The sequence below is a fragment of the Scyliorhinus torazame genome, chromosome 9 (assembly GCF_047496885.1).
Source record: "Scyliorhinus torazame isolate Kashiwa2021f chromosome 9, sScyTor2.1, whole genome shotgun sequence".
NCBI classification, from domain to species: Eukaryota; Metazoa; Chordata; class Chondrichthyes; order Carcharhiniformes; family Scyliorhinidae; genus Scyliorhinus; species Scyliorhinus torazame.
In genome coordinates, this window is record NC_092715.1 from 104,070,898 (window position 1) to 104,093,257 (window position 22,360).

The window sequence follows — 22,360 nt, forward strand, 5'->3', positions numbered from 1 at the left end:
CACGCAGACAGTTACCCAAGGCCGGAATTGAACTCTGGTCCCTGGCGCTGTGAGGCAGCAGTGCTAACCACTGTGCCACCGTGCCATATATAGATTTACAGAAACAAGCCATTTGGCCCAACTGCTCAATGCTAGTGTTTACGCTGAACATGTGAACCTCCAATCCTACTTCTATAATCCTATCAAAAAATATACTTAAGGTTTTATAAATACAAGCTTTGTCTTTAATTGTAGCAGCAAGGTAGAATAAACAAAGGAAGCAAAGGAATATACATTAATCATAGAATTTACAGGGCAGAAGGAGTCCATTCGGCCCATCGGGTCTGCACCGGCTCTTGGAAAGAGCATCCCACTTAAGCCCACCCCTCCACCCTATCCCCGTAAACCAGTAACCCCACCTAACCTAAGGGCAATTTAGCATGGCCAATCCAAGCAACCTGCATCTCTTTGGACTGTGGGAGGAAACCGGAGCACCCTGAGGAAACCCACGCTGACACTGGGAGAATGTGTAGACTCCGCACAGACAGTGACCCAATCCGGGAATCGAACCTGGAACCCTGGAGCTGTGAAGCAACTGTGCTAACCGCTGTGCTACCGTGCTGCCCCTCGCATTGTTGGCTACAGCTCCAGCGGCCATAGCCTCTGGGACTCCTCCACGCGGCTATGGATCTGCTGTAGTGATGCTGACATCGCCCTCTGAATGTCCCGGCGCATCCTAATGTCTCCATCAGCTCCAGGATTACCTCTTCCACAGGCTCAGCTCAGGGGATTGCATGGAAAGTTGGGGGGAGTGGATGCTCGCGTGCAGGCGTCTGTGTCTACTCACTCATGCTGCCCGGTGTAGGTTGTTGACCTTTTTCCTACACTGGAGGCCGGTCCTCCTGCTCACACTCCCTGAGCTCACAGCTGCCGCCACCTCGTCCCAGGCAGCACTGGCTGCCCTCCTGGACCCTCAGGGGAACAGAATATTCCTCCTGGCCTCTGAATGATCTGGAAGAAGGAACTGAAGGCAATGTTGCTAAGTATGCAGATGATACAAAGATCTGTGGAGGGACAGGTAGTATTGAGGAAGCAGGTGGGCTGCAGAAGGACTTGGACAGGCTAGGAGAGTGGGCAAAGAAGTGGCAGATGGAGTACAATGTGGAAAATTGTCAGGTTATGCACTTTGGAAGGCTAAATGGCGACATAGACTATGTTCGAAATGAGGAGCTGCTTAGGAAATCAGAAGCACAAAGGGACTTGGGAGTCCTTGTTCACGATTCTCTTAAGATTAACGTGCAGCTTAACTTAACGTGCAGGTTCAGTCGGCAGTTAGGAAGGCAAATGCAATGTTAGCATTCATGTCGAGAGGGCTAGAATACAAGACCAGGGATGTATTTCTGAGGCTGTATAAAGCTCTGGTCAGACCCCATTTGGAGTATTCTGAGCAGTTTTGGGCCCAGTATCTAAGGAAGGATGTGCTGGCCTTGGAAAGCGTCCAGAGGAGGTTCGCAAGAATGATCCCTGGAATGAAGAGCTTGTCATATGAGGAACAGTTGCGGACTCTGGGTCTGTACCCGTTGGAGTATAGAAGGATGAGAGGAGATATTTTTGAAACTTGCAGGATACTGCGAGGCCTGGATAGAGTGGATGTGGAGAGGATGTTTCCACTTGTAGGAAAAACTAGAAGCAGAGGACACAATATCAGACTAAAGGGACGAACCTTTAAAACAGAGATGAGGAGGAATTTCTTCAGCCAAAGGGTGGTAAATCTGTGGAACTCTTTGCCACTGAAGGCTGTGGAGGCCAAATTACTGAGTGTCTTTAAGACAGAGATAGATCGGTTCATGATCAATAAGGGGATCAGGGAGGGTGGCATGTGGCGCAGTCGTTAGCACTGGTAGCGGCGCTAAGGACCTGGGTTTGAATACTGGCCCTGGGTCACTGTCCGTGTGGAGTTTGCATATTCTCCCCATGTCTGCGTGGGTTTCACCCCCACAACCCAAAGATCTGCTGGTGAGGTGGATTGGCCTTGCTAAATTGCCCCTTAATTGGAAAAGAAGAGGAATTGGCGTCTCTAAATTTATTTATTTTTAAAATAAGGGGATGAGGGGTTATGGGGAGAAGGCAGGAGAATGGGGATGAGAAAAATATCCGCCATCATTGAATGGCAGAGCAGACTCGATGGGCCAAGTGACCTATTTCGACTCCTATATCGTATGGTCTTATTTATCTCGTGGCACGGGAGCAGAGTGCATCAGAACGATAGCACAGTGATTAGCGCAGTTGAAATTAAATGAAAATCGCTTAATTTCACAAGTAGGCTTCAAATGAAGTTACTGCAAAACACCCCTAGTTGCCACATTCCGGCGCCTGTTTGGGGAGGCTGGTATGGGAATTGAACCCGCGCTGCTGGCCTGCTTTCAAAGCCAGTGATTTAGCCCTGTGCTAAACAGCCCCAGCTCCAGAGTCCCAGGTTCGATTCCCAGCTTAAAAAATTAAAATTAAATTAAATATTGTCACAAGTAGGCTTACATAAACACTGCAATTAAGTTACTGTGAAAAGCCCCGAGTCGCCACAGTCCGGCGCCTGTTCGGGTACACCGAGGTAGAATTCAGAATGTCCAAATTATCTATGATGTGGAGATGCCGGCGTTGGACTGGGATGAGCTCATTCACCTGAGGAAGGAGCAGCGCTCCGAAAGCTAGTGACATCGAAACAAACCTGTTGGACTTTAACCTGGTGTTGTAAGACTTCGTACTGTCCAAATTATCTAACAGCACGTCTTTCAAGACCAGTGGGAGGAAACCGGGGCACGTTTTTTTATAAATTTAGAGTACCCCATTATTTTTCCCCAATTAAGAGGCAATTTAGCGTGGCCAATCTACCTGCCCTGCACATTGTTTTGGGTTTTGGGGGCCCACGCAGACACGGGGGAGAATGTGCAAACTCTACACAGACAGTGACCCGGGGTCAGGATTGAACTCAGGTCCTCGCCACCGTGAGGCAGCAGTGCTAACCACTGTGCTGTAATAGGACAAAATTGTTTTTTAAATTATTAGCATTTGAATCAACTTTCAACTCTGGAAAGCCCAAGGTATAAGTATTGGTGAAATACTAACAATCTTATTTTATTGTACATTATTGCTTCACAGTCTGCTGCTGTAAAGCTTGTATGCTAGGTCACATCAAAAAACTTAAAGGCACCCTTGTATTTATATTCTATTTAATCACTCTAATGGCAATTATCATGGTGACTCTGAAGGCTGTACTTGATTATTGCTGAAAATTAGCTACCTCTCAACCTGGTCCAGCTTTTCTGAAGATTAATTTGGCAGCTGTCTGAATCACTGGCAGATACAGTCTGTCTTTACTGAAAAAAACGTGTTGTATACAGTTGGTAAGCACAATGTGTTATGAGAGTGGCACCAGTCATGGGGCTCAAATCACACAAGCGTTTCTACTTAGTTTCCACCTTTCCATCCAATTGCCCTGTGTGTAGTAGTAACATCGAAACTGGTAAGTCCTTTTGGGATCATGGGTTTCATAAGTAAGGATTTAATTTTAGAAAAGGCCTGAATTCATTCAAAACCTCCAGAGTATATCAAATCCTTGCTGAGACCCAAAGCTTTTCCATGTTCTTGAGAAAGGTTAAGGTGATTTTTAAATATTGTCCTATAAAAACAAATGCAAGTCTCGATGTCTATTTCTCTCAGCTCCATTCAGCCATTACATTGTAGATTGTGTACGATGCTGCAGTTTTTATTGACGTTGTAATAGCTACTGTAGGACTACTTGAATGACAGCTTCAGCAAAGCCTGTGCACTGTACGGAACACATGGCTATGATTACAAAGACTTCTTCTGAGTTCAATACCTGTGCTGGAGACATTGTCCTGGAAGGATGTATCCATTTAAGCTTCACTTTTGAAGTTGAAACCAAGAGACTTAAATCTGAACGTTGGATTTGTTTGATTCTATTGCCTCACTGAAGAAGAGATTTGATCAATGCATATTCTGCCCTTTAAAAAAAAGTCAATTAATTTATTCCAAGTGATGGCACAGATTGACAGACTACCAAGAGTTTTGAAGATTCTTTTTCAGTTGGACCACTACAAACAAAAAAAAGTGTTGTGTTTTTATAATGGTATAAAGACACCAATCACTCATGCAGGATTGGGTAAATACTTTGTGACTCCAATCATTAAGATTAGACAATTGAGAAAAGATAAACATGGGCAGAAAGCTTGAAGACGTCATCAGCCGAACTGTCTTGTGAGTGCTCTGCTATAAGCAAAAGTGAAATTAAATCTGGATTGCATGACGCACTTCCTTTCATAGAGTTTTACAACACTGTTGTAAACCCTGGGCCAGGGTTTAGAGAACCCCAAAGTGCATCATGGAGTTCACCTGACCCACAACTTTTAATAGATTGTGGTATGGGGAGCACACGGCCCACTCGACAGGTGAGGTACAGCAGAAATGGAAAAGTATTTTTTAAAAGCAAAACAATGTTTATTCTATGAACCCAAGTTAACCTTTTTAAAACATACAGTGAACATCTCAGCAACCATTTATTCAAATACAACCCCCAAAGACTAAAACACTAAGTAATTCTTAATGCTTTCCTTTTAACATCCATAAGACTTAAAACACCTTTTACCAGAAGCACATTAGGTTAAAGTCACTACTGTTATTAGTTTCAAATCACCAGGATCGATTTACAGTCTTTAGATTACAGAGAGAGACTCTAATACACCTTCTGGGTATGACTGCAGCTATCCAGCTCTGAAAACGAAATGAAAACACACCCTGCAGCAAACAGCGTAAAATGAAAGTAAAAAGCTGACAGGCAGCCCAGCTCCACCTCTGACATCACTGATAAACACCCATTTCTTAAAGGTACATTTCTTAAACATCCATTTCTTAAAGGTACTCTCACACGATAACACAGAAAGAGGCCCTACCCTGTCTATGCCCTTCATAATTTTATACACCCCAATCAGTCTTCTCTGTTCTAAGGAGAACAACCCCAGCCTAACCAGCCTCTCCTCATAGCTGAAACTCTCCAGCCCAGGCAACATCCTTTGCACCTTTTCGAGTGCAATCACATCCTGCAGACCATACTCTTATCTTTTGACCCAACGAGCATTTTATGCAGCTCCATCACAACCTTCGTGCTCTTACATTCTATGCATCGGCTAATAAAGGCAAGTATCCCAGATGTTGTCTTAACCACCTTATTTACCTGTCCTGCCTTCAGGGATCCACAGGCATGCACCTCAACGGCTCTCTGGTCCGCTGTACCTCCTAGCGTCCTACCGTTCATTGTGTATTCTCCTGCCTTGTTAGTCCTCCGAAAATGCATCAACTCACACTTTTCAGGGTTAAGTTCCATTGGCTATTGTTCTGCCCATCTGACCTTCCTAGTGATGTCATCCCTTAAAGGCATATTACAATATCCCCCTTTCCTTTTAAAGATGCTTTCCCCCCCTTCCAATAGTATGACAATTCACAGTGACCCGTAACGTCCGGGCTCCCGGGCATCATAACTGGGGCTACCCTAAAGATTCGATGGGAAAGGTACCACCCACCCTCTGGAAGTCCCAGGTGAGGATTGTATGGCAATTACCAGGGAGGTTAAAACCTTTGTTGGGTAATTGCCTTGCAACAGGCACCATCTGAAAGTACAATATAAATCGCAAACTTCAAATGGTTCTGACTATCTTACAGTAATAGTTACTCAGAAAAAGTTGGAATAGTTAAAATGACTTCTAATGTCATTACAACTGAAAGAGAAGATGACCAGAATGCACAATAAAATACTGTAGCGCACTCGAAGTGGCTGGAACTTCAAACTTACCTGCTTTAGAAAAGCTAGTGCCATGAGAAAGGCGACATGTCTTCCTTACCTCAATTCTCCTGCCCTTAATTCAAGGTCTTGGCACCCACTGCACTATGCTGCTCTTGCCTGGCCTGAGTCCGAAGGTTAGACGAGAATGGAGCGGCTTGATTTTAAGGTAGAAAATCTGGGAGCGGAGCGGCCATTCGACAACTGTCATTCCATGGAAGCTACAGGGCCAGTACACGTTCGTGTTTAGTTACCATTACATGAGTGCGTAGAACTGATGAATCTGTGAGTCTCTGTTGATATGCCTAGATCTTGTGATGGCAACTTTGTCTGGAGGCTCCTTTAATTGCTCACAGTGCTTTATGGGATTATAATTCTTGGATGTTGTTCTTGGTTGGGATATGGATGAGAAGCACTGTGAGAAGCGGTTCTCACAGTGAACCACTTTTCACAGTGGTTCACTGTGGTGATGATTGAGAAGCTGGAATGGATCTGATTTGTTCTCAGTACACCTCACCCTTGCGTCTCTATGTGTAATGCCTTGGTTCTGAACAAATCCTTGCCACCTTGGCTGATTACTACATCCCATCTAAGGGATCCCGGATACTAATTTGTTGTCCTAACTATAAATTGGACTTCTGGAGCTTCATTTTTATTGTGCATTCTGGGCATCTTCTCTTTCAGTTTTAAAAGATGCTCTCTAGTTTCTGAGAGTGTAGAATAGGTAAGAGTGGGTAAAAGTTGCTCTCTAGTTTCTGAGCAGGTAGAATGGGTAAGAGCAGGTCGATTGGTATGCACTGGTCTATTAAACATGAATTCTGCAGGTGATGGAGTAATTGAACTTTGAGGTGTCACTCTCGGATGTAACGCTGCAATGCGTAAATCTTGCTTGGTTTGACTATGTTTTATGAGAATTGGGAATTTCACTGTGCAAATCATTCAGCTGGCCATTAAATCAAAGGTAATGAAGAGAAGTAGTGCGATCAATATTCCACTTATCATACATATCCTGAAATGGTTTACTGGTACATTGTGGGCTAAAAAATCTGGAACTTGTTAACAACATTGTAGTGGTGTAGATGTTCCCACAGTGACTCAAAAGGAAGGACACCATCACCTTCTCAAATGCAACCAAAGCTATAAGACCATAAAATATAGGAGCAGAATTAGGCCATTCGGCCCATCGAGAATGCTCCGCTATTCAACCATGGCTGATATTTTTCTCATCCCCATTCTCCTGCCTTCTCCTCATAACCCCTGATCCCCTTATTAATCAAGAACCTATCTCTGTCTTAAAGACACTCAGTGATTTGTTCTCCACAGCCTTCTGCGGCAAAGAGTTCCACAGATTCACCATCCTCTGGCTGAAGAAATTGCTTCTCATCTCTTTTTTAAAGGATTGTCTCTTTAGTCTGAGATTGTGTCCTCTGGTTCTAATATTTCCTACAAGTGGAAACATCCTCTCCACATCTACTCTATCCAGGCCTCGCAGTATCCTGTAAGTTTCAATAAGATCCCCCCTCATCCTTCTAAACTCCAATGAGTACAGACCCAGAGTCCTCAACTATTCCTCATACGACAAGCTCTTCATTCCAGGGATCATTCTTGTGAACCTCCTCTGGACCTTTTCAAAGCTGTGCAATAAATGCTGGCTTTGCCAATGTGCTTGCATCTTGAGAATGAATACTGTAGTAATAGAAAAATAACATGCAAGCTAGATCCTGTCCTGCTGTGCACTTTCAGGAGCAGTCACTGAGAAGTGATCAGGAGAGAAAGCCCTGACTGATTTTTCTTCTGTTTCCTCGTCCAGGGGTACTGAGAAGCCACGCCCAATGCTCCATTTGAGATTTGTTAACTAAGTGCAACCTGGCGATTAAACCTGGGATTTTCTCAACCTGTATAAGGCAATATCCAAACAGTCAGTAAATGTATCCACTAAGCTGTTATTAGAGAACAAAAAGAACTTCCTCACAATGTCCCAAAGCAATCAATGTTGTAACATAGCAGACAATTAGCACATATCAATGTCTCACAAACAGCAATGAGATAAATTATTCAATAATCTTCTATTAGTGTTGGCTGAGGACTAAATGTTTGCCATGATATCAGAAGAACAGTCCAGTCATTCTACAAGAAGTACTCAGGTACATCCACCTGAGAGAGCAGAAAGGACCTCAATTTAATGCCTCACCAGAAGTACACTGCTGTGATCTCCTCCAGTGAAGGAGAAGTGATGATTTCATTACCTAGCGTGTTTTCTTTTGGATTGGAGTATTTTGGTTGGGGTTTGGTGGGAGGGAAAGGGACTCCAGACTGAATCACAGATTTACTTGTGATGTTTGCTCTTCCGTTATAAAAAGTGAAGTTAGGTTACAACAGATAAACAGAAGACTTTCTTGAGCAAATTCTAAATGTATTGTCTCGAGGATCACTCATTAAGAGATTGCCATAAAATGTCACTGGGGGCACCATAGGAGCAAGGTACACATTACAATAATATCAAATGGAAAACAATGAGATGCTCAGCTCATTATTCTGTTGGATTCATTTATTTCTCCAGGTCTCGGATCCTGAGGAAGATTCTGACTCGTGATATTTTCCAATTAATGAGAATATCAGATCAAGATTTTGTTCAGAAATGCATATTTGTGTAGAGTAGATATAAATGTAACCATTTGTCAGGTCAGTAAATTTGTTGACAATGAACAGCCATTGAGTACAAAATGATTTTAACCAGAATCCTCCAGAATCTGAAACTATGGGAATAAATCATTTTCATATTTTATGGTTAGCATTTTACCTGCGATTTAATTTTAATTGTAAGGATGTGAAAATATCCTCCCTCCTGCAAGGTTACAGAGCAAACCACCTGGATTATTGTACTGTTTTATTTAAGCATATAACCATGAGAGTTGGAGGTCAGCCAGTGAAAACTGTCAGATTTGCTGATGGTAAAGCCTTGGTAGAAAATGCCACGAATGGACTGCAGTGGTTGGGTAGGTGAGGTGAATGCTTCAGTAATGGAATATGGCATGAATATCAATGTGGGTAAAAACAAAGCCAGGAATGTATCTAGGAAAGCAGGTGAAAGAATTAACATTGAACAATTGACAAACAGTTGGATCTGGTGAGATAATTTGAATAGTTGGGAAAAATAATGACTGAAGATTACAGATGTGCCAAGGAGGTGAGAACTAGGAATACGGTGAGAGAAGTGGCATTTAATATGAGGAAGGAGGGGTTGGATTTTAAGATCCAACATTTCTGGCTGGCACTGCTAGAGCTACAGAACTGCCGGTCAATCCAATTGACAGCTGTTTGGATCATAGAACATAGAACATACAGTGCAGAAGGAGGCCATTTGGCCCATCGAGTCTGCACCGACCCACTTAAGCCCTCACTTCCACCCTATCCCTGTAACCTAATAACCCCTCTTAACCTTTTTGGTCACTAAGGGCAATTTAGCATGGCCAATTCACCTAACCTGCATGTCTTTGGACTGTGGGAGGAAACCAGAGCACCCGGAGGAAACCCACGCAGGCACGGGGAGAACGTGCAGACTCCTAGCCAGTAACATTAGGATTGATAGTAAAAGTTTATTTAAATACATTAAAAACAAACGGGAGGCAAAAGTTGACATTGGGCCGCTCCAAAATGATGCTGGTAATTTTGTGATGGGAGACAAGGAAATAGCCGAGGAACTGAATAAATACTTTGCGTCAGTCTTCACAGTAGAAGACATGAGTAATATCCCAACAATTCCGGAGAGTCAGGGGACAGAGTTGAATATGGTAGCCATCACAAAGGAGAAAGTGCTAGAGAAACTAAGAGGACTAAAAATTGATAAATCTCCGGGCCCAGATGGGCTACATCCTAGAGTTCTAAAGGAGATAGCTGAAGAAATAGTGGAGGCGTTGGTGATGATGTTTCAAAAGTCACTGGAGTCAGAGAAAGTACCAGAGGATTGGAAAATCGCTGTTGTAACCCCCCTGTTCAAGAAGGGAACAAGGAAAAAGATGGAAAATTATAGGCCAATTAGCCTAACCTCGGTTGTTGGCAAGATTCTAGAATCCATTGTTAAGGATGAGATTTCTAAATTCTTGGAAGTGCACGGTCGGATTAGGACAAGTCAGCATGGATTTAGTAAGGGGAGGTCTTGCCTGACAAACGTGTTAGAGTTCTTTGAAGAGATAACAAATAGGTTAGACCAAGGAGAGCCAATGGATGTTATCTATCTTGACTTCCAAAAGGCCTTTGATAAGGTGCCTCACGGGAGACTGCTGAGTAAAATAAGGGCCCATGGTATTCGAGGCAAGGTACTAACATGGATTGACGACTGGCTGTTAGGCAGAAGGCAGAGAGTTGGGATAAAAGGTTCTTTTTCAGAATGGCAAGTGACGAGTGGTGTCCCGCAGGGTTCAGTGTTGGGGCCACAGCTGTTCTCTTTATATATTAACGATCTAGATGACGGGACTGAGGGCATTCTGGCTAAGTTTGCCGATGATACAAAGATAGGTGGAGGGGCAGGTAGTATGGAGGAGGTGGGGAGGCTGCAGAAAGAGTTAGACAGTTTAGGAGAGTGGTCAAAGAAATGGCTGATGAAATTCAATGTGGGCAAGTGCGAGGTCTTGCACTTTGGAAAAAAGAATAGAGGCGTGGACTATTTTCTAAACGGTGACAAAATTCATAATGCTGAAGTGCAAAGGGACTTGGGAGTCCTAGTCCAGGATTCTCTAAAGGTAAACTTGCAGGTTGAGTCCGTAATTAAGAAAGCAAATGCAATGTTGTCATTCATCTCAAGAGGCTTGGAATATAAAAGCAGGGATATACTTCTGAAGCTTTATAAAGCATTAGTTAGGCCCCATTTAGAATACTGTGAGCAATTTTGGGCCCCACACCTCAGGAAGGACATACTGGCACTGGAGCGGGTCCAGCGGAGATTCACACGGATGATCCCAGGAATGGTAGGCCTAACATACGATGAACGTCTGAGGATCCTGGGATTATATTCATTGGAGTTTAGGAGGTTGAGGGGAGATCTAATAGAAACTTACAAGATAATGAATGGCTTAGATAGGGTGGATGTAGGGAAGTTGTTTCCATTAACAGGGGAGACTAGGACCCGGGGGCACAGCCTTAGAATAAAAGGGAGTCACTTTAGAACAGAAATTAGGAGAAATTTCTTCAGCCAGAGAGTGGTGGGTCTGTGGAATTCATTGCCACAGAGGGCGGTGGAGGCCGGGACGTTGAGTGTCTTTAAGACAGAATTCTTGATTTCTCGAGGAATTAAGGGCTATGGAGAGAGAGCGGGTAAATGGAGTTGAAATCAGCCATGATTGAATGGTGGAGTGGACTCGATGGGCCGAATGGCCGTACTTCCACTCCTATGTCTTATGGTCCTTCACGCTGTACCTACGGAAACACACAGTTACTACTCTTGGCGGCTCACTCACCTTTGGTATAGGCCTCCACGACTGATGAGCCCGATCCAGTTCATATCGGGAGGGATCGTCCCCCTCCCCCAATGGCTCCGCCAACATCTTGGCAAAATACTCCGTGGGCCTCGGGCCTTCCACCCCTTCGGGCAGACCCACGATCCTCAGATTCTGCCGCCTGGATCTGTTTTCCAGGTCTTCCATTTTGCCTCGCAGATCCTTGTTGGTCTCTATCACCTTCCGCAACTCCTTCCCCATTGAGGTGAGTTCATCACTGTGCTGCGATAATGCTTCTTCCACTTCCTTCAGTATCTCACCTTGCTTCCGCACCTTCGCCACTGCGCTTGATACCGCCGCCCTCACTGGGGCAATCGCCTCCTCCACCGGTACTTTCAATACCGCCCCCATCTCTTTCTTCATCGCTTCCATGTGCTTAGTGAACTGTTTTTCAAGTTCCACAGCCGTCGCCTTGGTCATTTCTTCTGCTGTGAGCAATGCGTTTCCCTGGTGCCCCAGCCTCCGCTTTCCTTACAGTTCCTGCGCGACTTTTCCACTCACCTGCGGACTTTCATTAACCCCCTTTTTCGTGGCCATGTTTTTCCCAAACTTGGACATTTCTCCTCACTGTGCCTTCTTACAGCTTTTTCAGCCTCCGTTGCCCCTGGGACCGGGCATTAAAACCCCGAAATTCCTCTTCCTAAGTGGGAGCCCTCCAGTGTGCGGCTGCCTCCCGCCCGCCATCACCGGAAGTCCCACTTCTGTGTAATTATCTCATTTTCAATCATAAATATAGTTTGAGCAATGCAAACTAGAGTCCAGAGAGAAATACAGTAGTATTTTGATGAGAAATCAGTTGAGATTTTCTTTTGAAGCAATTTGTTGAAAAAATAGTATCTGATTCAACTTGCCAAATTTGCTATGAGCATCTACGAACACGTAGGAAAGGTAAGAATCAGAACTAAATGTTTAGGGATAGGCAACAGATACTCGCCTATCGAGTGATGCCCACGTTCCGTGAAAGAATAATAAAGAAACTAAATTAGGCCAATTTGAAGAACACTGCATTAGAACAAAGTATAATGGAATTGATAAAGTGGAAGCACTTTTCTAGAACAGGAGTGTAGGTTTTAAAGCATTAACGAAGTCCATTATTTTTGCCGAGTTGCTGATATTGGCAGATGAGCATTTAATGACATTTTTGTCTGCTATTTTAATGATTGGATGCAAATAACCAGATGCCAGTGGGTGGTGTTTCCCTCACCCAGGCTGGTTATTGGCCGAGTTCAAATAACCCATCTCGGTTCTTTTTTTCATTAGCCACACTGATTTTTCTTTTGAGATCAAGATAAGTTTCTTCAGTATCATTTGATCTATGTCATAGAGGTTTGTTGAACTCTTCGTCAGCAGTTATTCATAAACCATGGCCGGGATTCTCCCCTACCCGGCGGTGCGGGGGGTCCCGGCGGGATGGAGTGGCGTGAACCACTTGGGCGTCGGGCCGCCCCAAAGGTGCGGATTTCTCAGCTTCTTAAGGGGCCAAGCCCTCACCGTAGTGATTGGGACTTCGGCCCATCGCGGGCCGGAGAATCGCCGGAGGGGGGGCCCGCCGACCGGCGCGCGCGATTCCCGCCCCCGCCAAATTTTTGGTGCCGGAGAATTCGGCGGCCGGCGGGGGCAGGATTCACGCCGCCCCCCGGCGATTCTCCAACCCGGCAGGGGGTCAGAGAATCCCGCCCCATGAGTTTAACAAAATAAGAACAATCACACTAAATGGATTTGGTGTTGAAATGTTCTATTAAGTTAGTTGTGGCACTGAGATATTTTAGCCACGAGAAGCAACAAGAACAACCAGTATTTATAAAGCACCATTGATATATTAAAACCTGCCAAGGGACTTCAGAGGAGCATTTTCAGACAAAATTTGATACTGAGCCATATCAGGAGATAATCGGGCAGATGGTCAAAAACTTGGTAAAAAGTTTTAAGGGTTTTTTTAAAGGAGGAAAGAGAAATTAGAGAGGTTTAGGAAGGGTGTTCTGGAGCTTTAGGCCCATGGCAGCTAAAGGCGTAGAGTATTCAAAATCAGGAATGCTCAAGCGGCCAGAATTGGAGGAGCACAGGTATCTTGGAGGACTGTTGCTGGAACAGATTTGAGAGAACAAAGGACAAGGCCATGGAGGGATTTGAAAGCAAGGATAAGAATTTTAAAATTGAGGCAATGTTTGGCCAGGAGCAAACGGAGGTCAGCAAGCACAGGGACGATTTCATGCAAATAAGGATACAGACAACACAGTTTTGGATGACTTGTAAGTTTACAGAAGTTGAAAGTGGGAGGTCGGCCAGGAATGCATTGGAATAGTCAAGTATAGAGGTAACAAAGACATGGATGAAGGTTTCAGTAGCAGATGAGTTGAGGCGAGTGGAGTTGTGCAATGTTACAGAGATAGAAATAGGCAGTCTTAGTGATGGTGCAAATATGTGGTGGAAAGCTCATTCAGATATGACACCAAGGCTGCAAACAATCTGGTTTAGTCTCAGTCAGTTGTCAGAGAGAAGGATGGGATCAGTGGTTAGGGAAAAGAGATTGTGGCAAGGATTGAACATAATGACAATATTTAATTGGAGGGATTTAATGTTGGACAAGCATTGTTACAACATGAGAGTCAGTGGCAGGATTGAAAGGGGTGATGGTGAGGTACAACTGGAAGTTGGCAGCCTGCATGTGAAAACTGACACTGATTTTGTATGATATTGATGAAGGGCAGCATGTAAATGAGAAATAGGAGGTGATCGAGGGTTGATGGTTGGGGTTACTAGAAATAACTGTGCAGGTGTAGGAAGAGAAGTTATTGCAAGTAATTCTTTGGCTTTAATTAGATTGATAAAAATGGAACCAGGCTAGTGCTGCCACACAGCTGAATAACAATGGAGAGTTTTTGGGAGAGGTCAATGTTGTCAAACAGAAGACATTGGGCGGGAATTACCGGCTGTTCACACCGGTGAGATATTCCGGCCACATGCCGGTGCACGGGTTTCCAGGCAACAAGCGGTGCAGTCACCGAGAAAGCCCGTTGACAACAGCAGGGTCTGTAAATCCCGCTGGCGGGTGGTCTCTGTCGCTGAAAATAACACGGTGGGTTGGTTGGTAAATCTAGTCCATTACAGCCAAAGTGTCCACCTGAATGGACACAGAGAACTAAGGTTTATCGGAGCGGCAAAGATTAGGAGAGACATTTCTGGGTCTTGAACAAAGGGTTGGGAGGGGACAATATGAGAGAATCCAATGTTAAAGTCTGGGATTCCAGTGATGAGATACAATTATCTTGTAGACAGGGTGAAGCACTGGTGATTAGAGGCAGTTGTGGAGATGTGGTGGATTCCAGTAACCATTCAAGGCAAGGTATCATTGGGTATAATTCTGGAGATTGTCCAATGGAAACCAAAAGTCAAAGAGGAATGACAAATCAACTATGAGTCAGCAGAGGTTAATTTTGGGATCCAAAAGAGGTGCTTAGTGACCTTGGGTGTTAGTGTTGTGTGCCAGCAGATCCAATATACCAAAGAAGGACAAGAAACAGGAGTGAAACCCCAAGAGTATTGAAGTCCAGGGAGCCAGAGAGGGTGAACTGTACAACCATAAGATTAGCGCATGTGAGGGAACTAGTCTGAGTTAAAGCTGTAGGGAGGTGAGGAGTACCCAAGCTCAAGAGGTTTAAGTGCTGGTTCAAGTCAGTCCAGGTAATGGAGGATGTCTGAAAGATAAGTGGAATCATAAACTACAAATGGAAAGTGGAAAAGCAGAGGTCATTTCGAGGGAGCAGAAACAATGGCAAGGAACGGATCAGAGTAAGCGCGATCTAGAGTGAAAAATTCCCAGCAGAAAATTAGGCTCAGTCATTCGCGGAGAAAATAAATAAAGGAGGGATGTATCACAATAATAATAATCTTTATTAGTGTTACAAGTAGACTTACATTACATTGCAATGAAGATACTGTGAAAAGCCCCGAGTTGCCACATTCCGGCGCCTGTTCGGGTACACTGAGGCAGAATTCAGAATGTCCAATTCACCTAACAGCACGCCTTTCGGGACTTGTGGGAGGAAACCGGAGCACCAGGAGGAAACCCAAGCAGACACGGGGAGAATGTGCAGACTGCGCATAGACAGTGACCCAAGCTGGGGCTCGAACCTGGGTCCCTGGCGCTGTGAAGCAACAGTGCTACCATGCTACCCCAATTATAATTATAATTTTTTTGCAAATCAGGTATAGCCACAGCATTGACCATTTCCAAGGCTTTTGCTCATTAACTACAAGCTTTTTAAGTTCCCTCATATGATCCATATCTGTGCTGGTGATGGGGAGAACATAGGTGAGTTCTCCTCCGTTTTAATTAGGCCTATTTAACTTAATATAGCTTGGATTTCTCTAATATGATAACCTGGGTTAATTCTGCACAATTTGTGGGTGGCAAGGTGGTACAGAGGTCAGCACTGCCTCACAGTGCCAGGGACCCGGGTTCGATTCCAACCTTAGATGATTGCCTGTGTATAGTTTGCACAATCTCCTCGTGTCTACGTGGGTTTCGTCCGAGTGCTCTGGTTTCTTCCCACAGTCCAAGGATGTGCAGGTTGTCATGATATTCAAACACACACATCATGATAGACACACCAACAGACAAATCAGAACACACAACACCACAACCAATGACAGAAAGATATAAAAGCACAGACACGACCCCCGGTGGTCAGTATTAGCTGCAGAGGAGAACCAGGACACATCTATTGCCAAACACACTCAGGGAGACAGCACGTGCAGAGTATCCAGAACGAACTGTATTATAAGAGTTATAATAAAATAGAGTTGTACCACATACAACTGTGTTGGCTCATCTGTGCACCAGAGCACCCAACACCACATGGTACAGGAGTGGATCGATACCTGCCGGCATACCTCAGTGTACACAGACAACCAGCAGTGCCCAGGCATGATGTACGAGCTCCCGGTTCCGCAGGCGCTCCAGTGCTACGGCGATCTCCGCGAAAACTGGCGGCGATTCCGGCAAATGTTCGAATTGTTCCTGGTGGCAGCTGAACTCAAAGACCTGGATGATAGGGAAAAAATTGAATTTCTCCTCACCATCGCCGGTGCAAGGGCAAGAGAAATATTCAGAAGGTTCAGGTTCTTCAGGAGGCAGCAAAGGTACGATTACCAGGCAGTCCTGGGCAAATTCTCCAAGTACTGTGAAGAAAACGCAATCCAATCGGCACATAAAGGTAAGAAAAGCTGCAGTACTCACCTCGTGGCTGGGATCCCGGAGCCCGAATTCCCAGAGGCCGAAATCCCGGGCCTGAGAGAAGGCTGGGTCGAGGTCGGCGGCCATCTTGCTAAAGGTATAACGCTAGCACAGTTGCGCGAGAAGTGCGCAGAACCGGAAGTTTCGTTTGCGCATGCGCGAGATGCTGCGCATGCGCAGTCAAGAAAACGGCCATCGGTAAAGGAACAGCGATCTGAGCATGCGCAGTCGCTTCCTACGTGCTACATACCGAGCGTCAGGATGTCAGAGGCCCCAGACTGCACCAATTTAAAAGGGAAATGTCCCAAATCCAATTTAAAAGGGAAACGGCCCAAATCAAAAAAACAAAAATCTGTTAAAGCTGTAAAACAACCTTCCCTCACCTGGAATGACAGCACAGTGCCGCAAATTGACCCAGGAGATGAATTTGACCTCCGAAGAACCCTCCGACAAGCAGTTACCTACGCACAAGCCGATGATTCCGACCTTGAATACTTCGATGACGATCTTTACAGTGTTTCCGGACCTCGCGAGCCCAATGATAGCTCCGTGGTCCTATATGACTATGACTCAGACGAACCTTTCGTGTTGCACATTGGCGGCCCCCACATTGAATCCGACGCAGATGAGGATTCATTTTTCGGATTTGAGGATCTTCAATCCAGCAGATATGACGTTCCAACTTATCAGTACCGGATGATGCTGCAGCCTGACATTAACAGACAGCGAGCGGTGCAAGCACACGGAGAGTGCCCTGCTGCCACACAGAGCGTGGTCCACGTCCCGCTCAACGTTCCCGACTCTATGAAAGAAGACATGCAAGACTCCAGAGTGCAGTCCTCGCATGAACCAGAAGTGACTCCAGTGTCACAAGCTTCCACAGCAAGCTCGTGGACAGACTCCACAATTGCAGAAATGCAAGACTCCAGAGCGCAGTCCTTGCACGAACAAGAAGTGACTCCAGTGTCACAAGCCTCCACAGAGAGCTCGTGGACAGCCTCCACGATAGAAGCAACGCAAGACTCCAGAGCGCAGTCCTTGCACGAACAAGAAGTGACTCCAGTGTCACAAGCCTCCACAGAGAGCTCGTGGACGGACTCCACGATGGAAGGAACGCAAGACTCCAGAGCGCAGTCCTTGCAGGAACAAGACCATGAGGGTCTAGCAACCTCTCCTGACCAACCAGCGGCAGACGATGCAAGTCTGCCATGCTCCCGTGAACAGCAAGAAGGCTATAACAGCCTACCATGCTCCACTACACAGCAGCATGAACATGACGGTCTCTCATGCTACAATGAAGGGCACAGCGCTGAAGACTGTTCAAGCCCAACTGAAGACAAGCCAAAGGAATCGCCTCGTCCAAGCCCGAAGAAAAAAGGTTTATGCGCTGACCTTCAGGATCATTATAGCCGAACAGAGATTAATAATGCTGCACGGCCACAGAAGGATGCTGAGGATTTGCTAACGAAATTAATTGAATGTTTAACTTGCAAGGAGCAGACTGAGAATTGCCAGTGTTTTAGTACGGATCGAAAAAATGGACAAGACATTGATCCTCAGGTAATGGAAATAACACAACCTGAATCATATCTACAGCAGGGACAAATGTCTCCCTTCAACACAACACCGCAAAATCCCAACTTCGGAGACCAGCAGTTAGTCAGTAATGACTCTTCAAACCTTGAGGGGAACATTAATTGCATTGAACCTATACACGCTCCACTGATTATTGAGCAGAACATTGGAGCAAGAATCCTGAGGACACCGACATCGAGTAGCCAGATAACGAATTTAAAACCCACAGCAGTGTCAAGTGAACCAAGTGTGCTTTCCACTAATGGTGAAGATGCAGATAAGGTCGACCCGATTATCCATTGTACCACACTAACCCCAGTGATTAAGCAGTTATGTATGGGGAGTATAAGGTGGGCAATTGAGAACAGTAAAAGAGAGACTGACCATGCCAGTCCCAGCAAAATCAGACCCAGAGACCATGAAGGCATGTACATTAGACAAAGATACACATGAGGCACCTGAGAAGAAAAGTGAAACGGAATGTTCTTTGGAAAATGGTACAATGTCGATAGAAACAGTGGATCCTATATTCGAGACCATACATATGGGAGAATTTGGGGGTAATAAACAAGGTTCTGCAATGTCTGGGGGAAGATTTAAAATTCCAAAGAAGAAAAGCCCAAATGAAGGACAACGGCAAGACAATGACAGTCCACCGACATGGTGTGCACCACCAGATGAAAATTCTGACAATTTACCCAACCCTAGTGAACAGCAAGCTGCTAATGAGGATCTATCCACGGGATGTGAGACGAGTGACGACAGCATCCCACTTCCCATGCAAAAGGTGCAAGGTGACAGACCTCGCCTAGTGCGTACCGAGGCACTCGACGATCACGGTGGGACCACTGACGACTGCGGTGGCAGCGCACCGCTTCCACCCTCGATGGCTCGACCCTCTCCACTGGTTGGTGCATTCCTGCATGTTCCGACTCCAGAAGTGCAGCTTCAGGGAATCTCGGCTGCCTCCAGTGAACCTGTTGGGACTCCGGACGGGGGGCATCGACGGAAGGCAGACCGGACTCCAGATGGGGAGCAGCCAAGCGCCGACTCTGATTCGCGCACGCCAGACCTTGCTCCGGACGGGCGGTGTCGCGGCCTCGGTGATGGCACGCTCAGGGTGACGGCGGATGCCACGGCGACAGGGAATGGATCGCGTGGCAGTCCCACTGGGTCGGCAGTGGCAACCAGCACCGGCGGTCCAAGATGGACACACCAATTCGCGCCATCGCCAGACGTTGATGCGAGCAACAATTCTCTCTCCAAGGCGACATGCTTCGACGTTTCTCTGCGGAGTCGCCCTTCCGGCACAGCAGGTGGCCGGAACCAGCGTACACGGTCTCGGCCAACTTCCACATCTGGCACAGTCATCGCCTTGCATGATATTAGTGATGGTGCTACTTCGATGGCAACGACCCATCGGCTACAAGATGCCGTCCACCACAAACATAAAAAGAAAAAGACTCCACCTTGTTCCTGGCATGCAGGGCGGATGGATTGGTGCGTAGGCGCAATCAGCGAGCTTTGCGCCGCCTTCCACGCTCGCAACTGAACCGTACGCACACGCCGGATCCTCCACTGGTTCCCAAGGATGACTTCGTGGAGATGCCACGGATCATGCCCCTTCCATCGCCACCAGAACCAAATCTCCACAGCTGAACCGGCTTGAGGACCAGCCCATTCTTGAGGCGGTCACCCATTAGACTGGACTTATAACGCTGTTCATACGTTCAAAAAGTCAAACACTTCTGTATTATAACCTGTTGTTGTTTATTGTTCCAGATATCGTCTGACCAGACCAATGTTCAAGTTTTTTTTTTTTCTCTCGCATCCAAGTTTTGTTATGGTACAACCTTGTTAGTGTGACGCACCCGACATCGCCCCATGTAAATAGTTACGTCATATACACACGCTGTACATAACACACACACACACTCTTCGATGCACTCACGACACAATTATATTTATAACCACGTAGGCACATATCTTTGTAAAAAGGGGGGATGTCATGATATTCAAACACACACATCATGATAGACACACCAACAGACAAATCAGAACACACAACACCACAACCAATGACAGAAAGATATAAAAGCACAGACACGACCCCCGGTGGTCAGTATTAGCTGCAGAGGAGAACCAGGACACATCTATTGCCAAACACACTCAGGGAGACAGCACGTGCAGAGTATCCAGAACGAACTGTATTATAAGAGTTATAATAAAATAGAGTTGTACCACATACAACTGTGTTGGCTCATCTGTGCACCAGAGCACCCAACACCACACAGGTTAGATAGATTAGCCATGCTAAATTGTCCTTAGTGTCCAAAAGGTTAAGTGGCGTTACTGGATTACGGGGATAGGTTGGGAGGTGGGCCTAGGGAGGGTGCTCTTTCAGAGAGTCCATGGGCTGATGCCCTCCTTCTGCACTGTAGGGATTCTACGGTTTGAACCCATGATTTTGAATCATCTGAAGCATCTGTTAATCTATTCTCATATGGGGCGGCAAGGCGGCACAGTGGTTAGCACTACTGCCTCACAATTCCAGGGTCCTAGGTTCAATTCCGGCCTCGGGTGACTGTCTGTGTGGAGTTTGCACTTTCTCCCCGTGTCTACGTGGGTTTCCTCCGGGTGCTCCGGTTTCGTCCCACAGTCCAAAGGTGTGCAGGTTAGGTGGATTGGCCATGCTAAATTGCCCCATAGTTTCCAAAAAGTTAGGTGGGGTTACGGGGATAGGGTGGAAGTGTAGGGTGCTCTTTCCAAGGGCTGGTGCAGAACCGATGGGCTGAATGGCCTCCTTCTGCACTGTAAATTCTATGTGATACCTACTCAATGTGCTTCATCTGATCATGGGAATATGTTGTTTGACATTTTGTTTTAGCATTTTTAAGATCACAGTTAGTTATACCTAAAGTTAAATCATGATGTTATCTTTCTTCCAGCAATCAGAATAAAAAAATAATAATTTTTGATATTTTTAAAAAGCTTTGTTGTTCTTTGTCAGAGAAAAGATATTCATCAATTGAGAGTTCTTAGTCTTATTTCATGATATATTATGAAGAAACTTTAAAAATATATTACGCTGTTTTCCTTTAATGGATTGTGAAACACAAGCTCAGTAACTGTTTGACTGTGAGGACATTGATTCCACTGCAGCAAGTCCTTTTCTACTCCTTCGTCTTGATGTGGGTCAATATATAAAGGTTTCTTTTGATTCTATTCACAATACAAGTGTGTAGAAAAATGTAGATACTTTATAAGAGCATTGTTAATCTGACAGTTCAATGCTTCAATTCAGTTCGGGCTTCTATGTTCCAAGTTTGCTTCAGTTTCCATTACAAGACTAACCCCACCTATGTTTTCCATGCAACCTTAATATAATGAATTTGCATGTGGGCCCTGCAAAATACCATTACATCATCCATTGTCTGCTTCATTACTTGAATGGAGCTCAATCTCCATGTATGATTCATTATCTGACCTACAGCAACACATTTTTATATGTGTATCGGGCTTTTATGCATTGCCTCACTCTTTGTCAACTTGAGTCCCTTCAGAACCACTTAAATTTATTATCGGATGGTATAGTGAATGATTACGGGCGAGATCTTCCGGCTGTTGTCGATGGTGGGAGCTTCTGGTCCCGCTGACGGCGCACCCGCCGTGGGTTTCCCGACGATATGGGATGGATTCAATGGAAAATCCCATTGACAGCAGCGGGACCAGAAGATCCGGCCAATGGCAGTGTGCCTCCTGCTGCTGAGAACACGCTGCTGGGAGGCCAGAGAATCTTGCCCTCAATGTTTGCATGGGCCAGGTTCAAGTACCATCACCAAGCAATTTCCCACCCCCACCACACATGCGCACAAACACATGCGCACACAAACATGCCCTATTTAGATATGGCATGTCCATTTACTTCTGAAATTGAATTACCATGAAAGAGTGCAATTAGCACCAAAGGCAAATAATCTAGCATTTTTTTGAAGTTGCTTACTTCTTCACTGAGAGGGAAATAGCTTTGTGAAGATCAATAGTTAATGTACAAAGGACAGGCTTTGTGGCACTGAGATAAACCGCACAACTAATGAGCTTGCTCCACTGAATTATTGCTTTGCAGTTACTGAGACCAAGCCTTATGCTAGTTGGACAGTCATCTAATGAATTTGTAATTAATAGACAGACAGAGTTTGATGACTATGCCTCACTGTGGTTTTGCAA

The 22,360-nt window shown here is 45.4% G+C and overlaps 1 protein-coding gene across 3 annotated transcripts in view; it reads left to right on the forward strand.

The window, feature by feature from the left end:
* rgmb (repulsive guidance molecule BMP co-receptor b) overlaps positions 1-22,360 on the forward strand; it is a 277,533-nt gene that overhangs the window by 191,323 nt on the left and 63,850 nt on the right. The window lies entirely within an intron of this gene.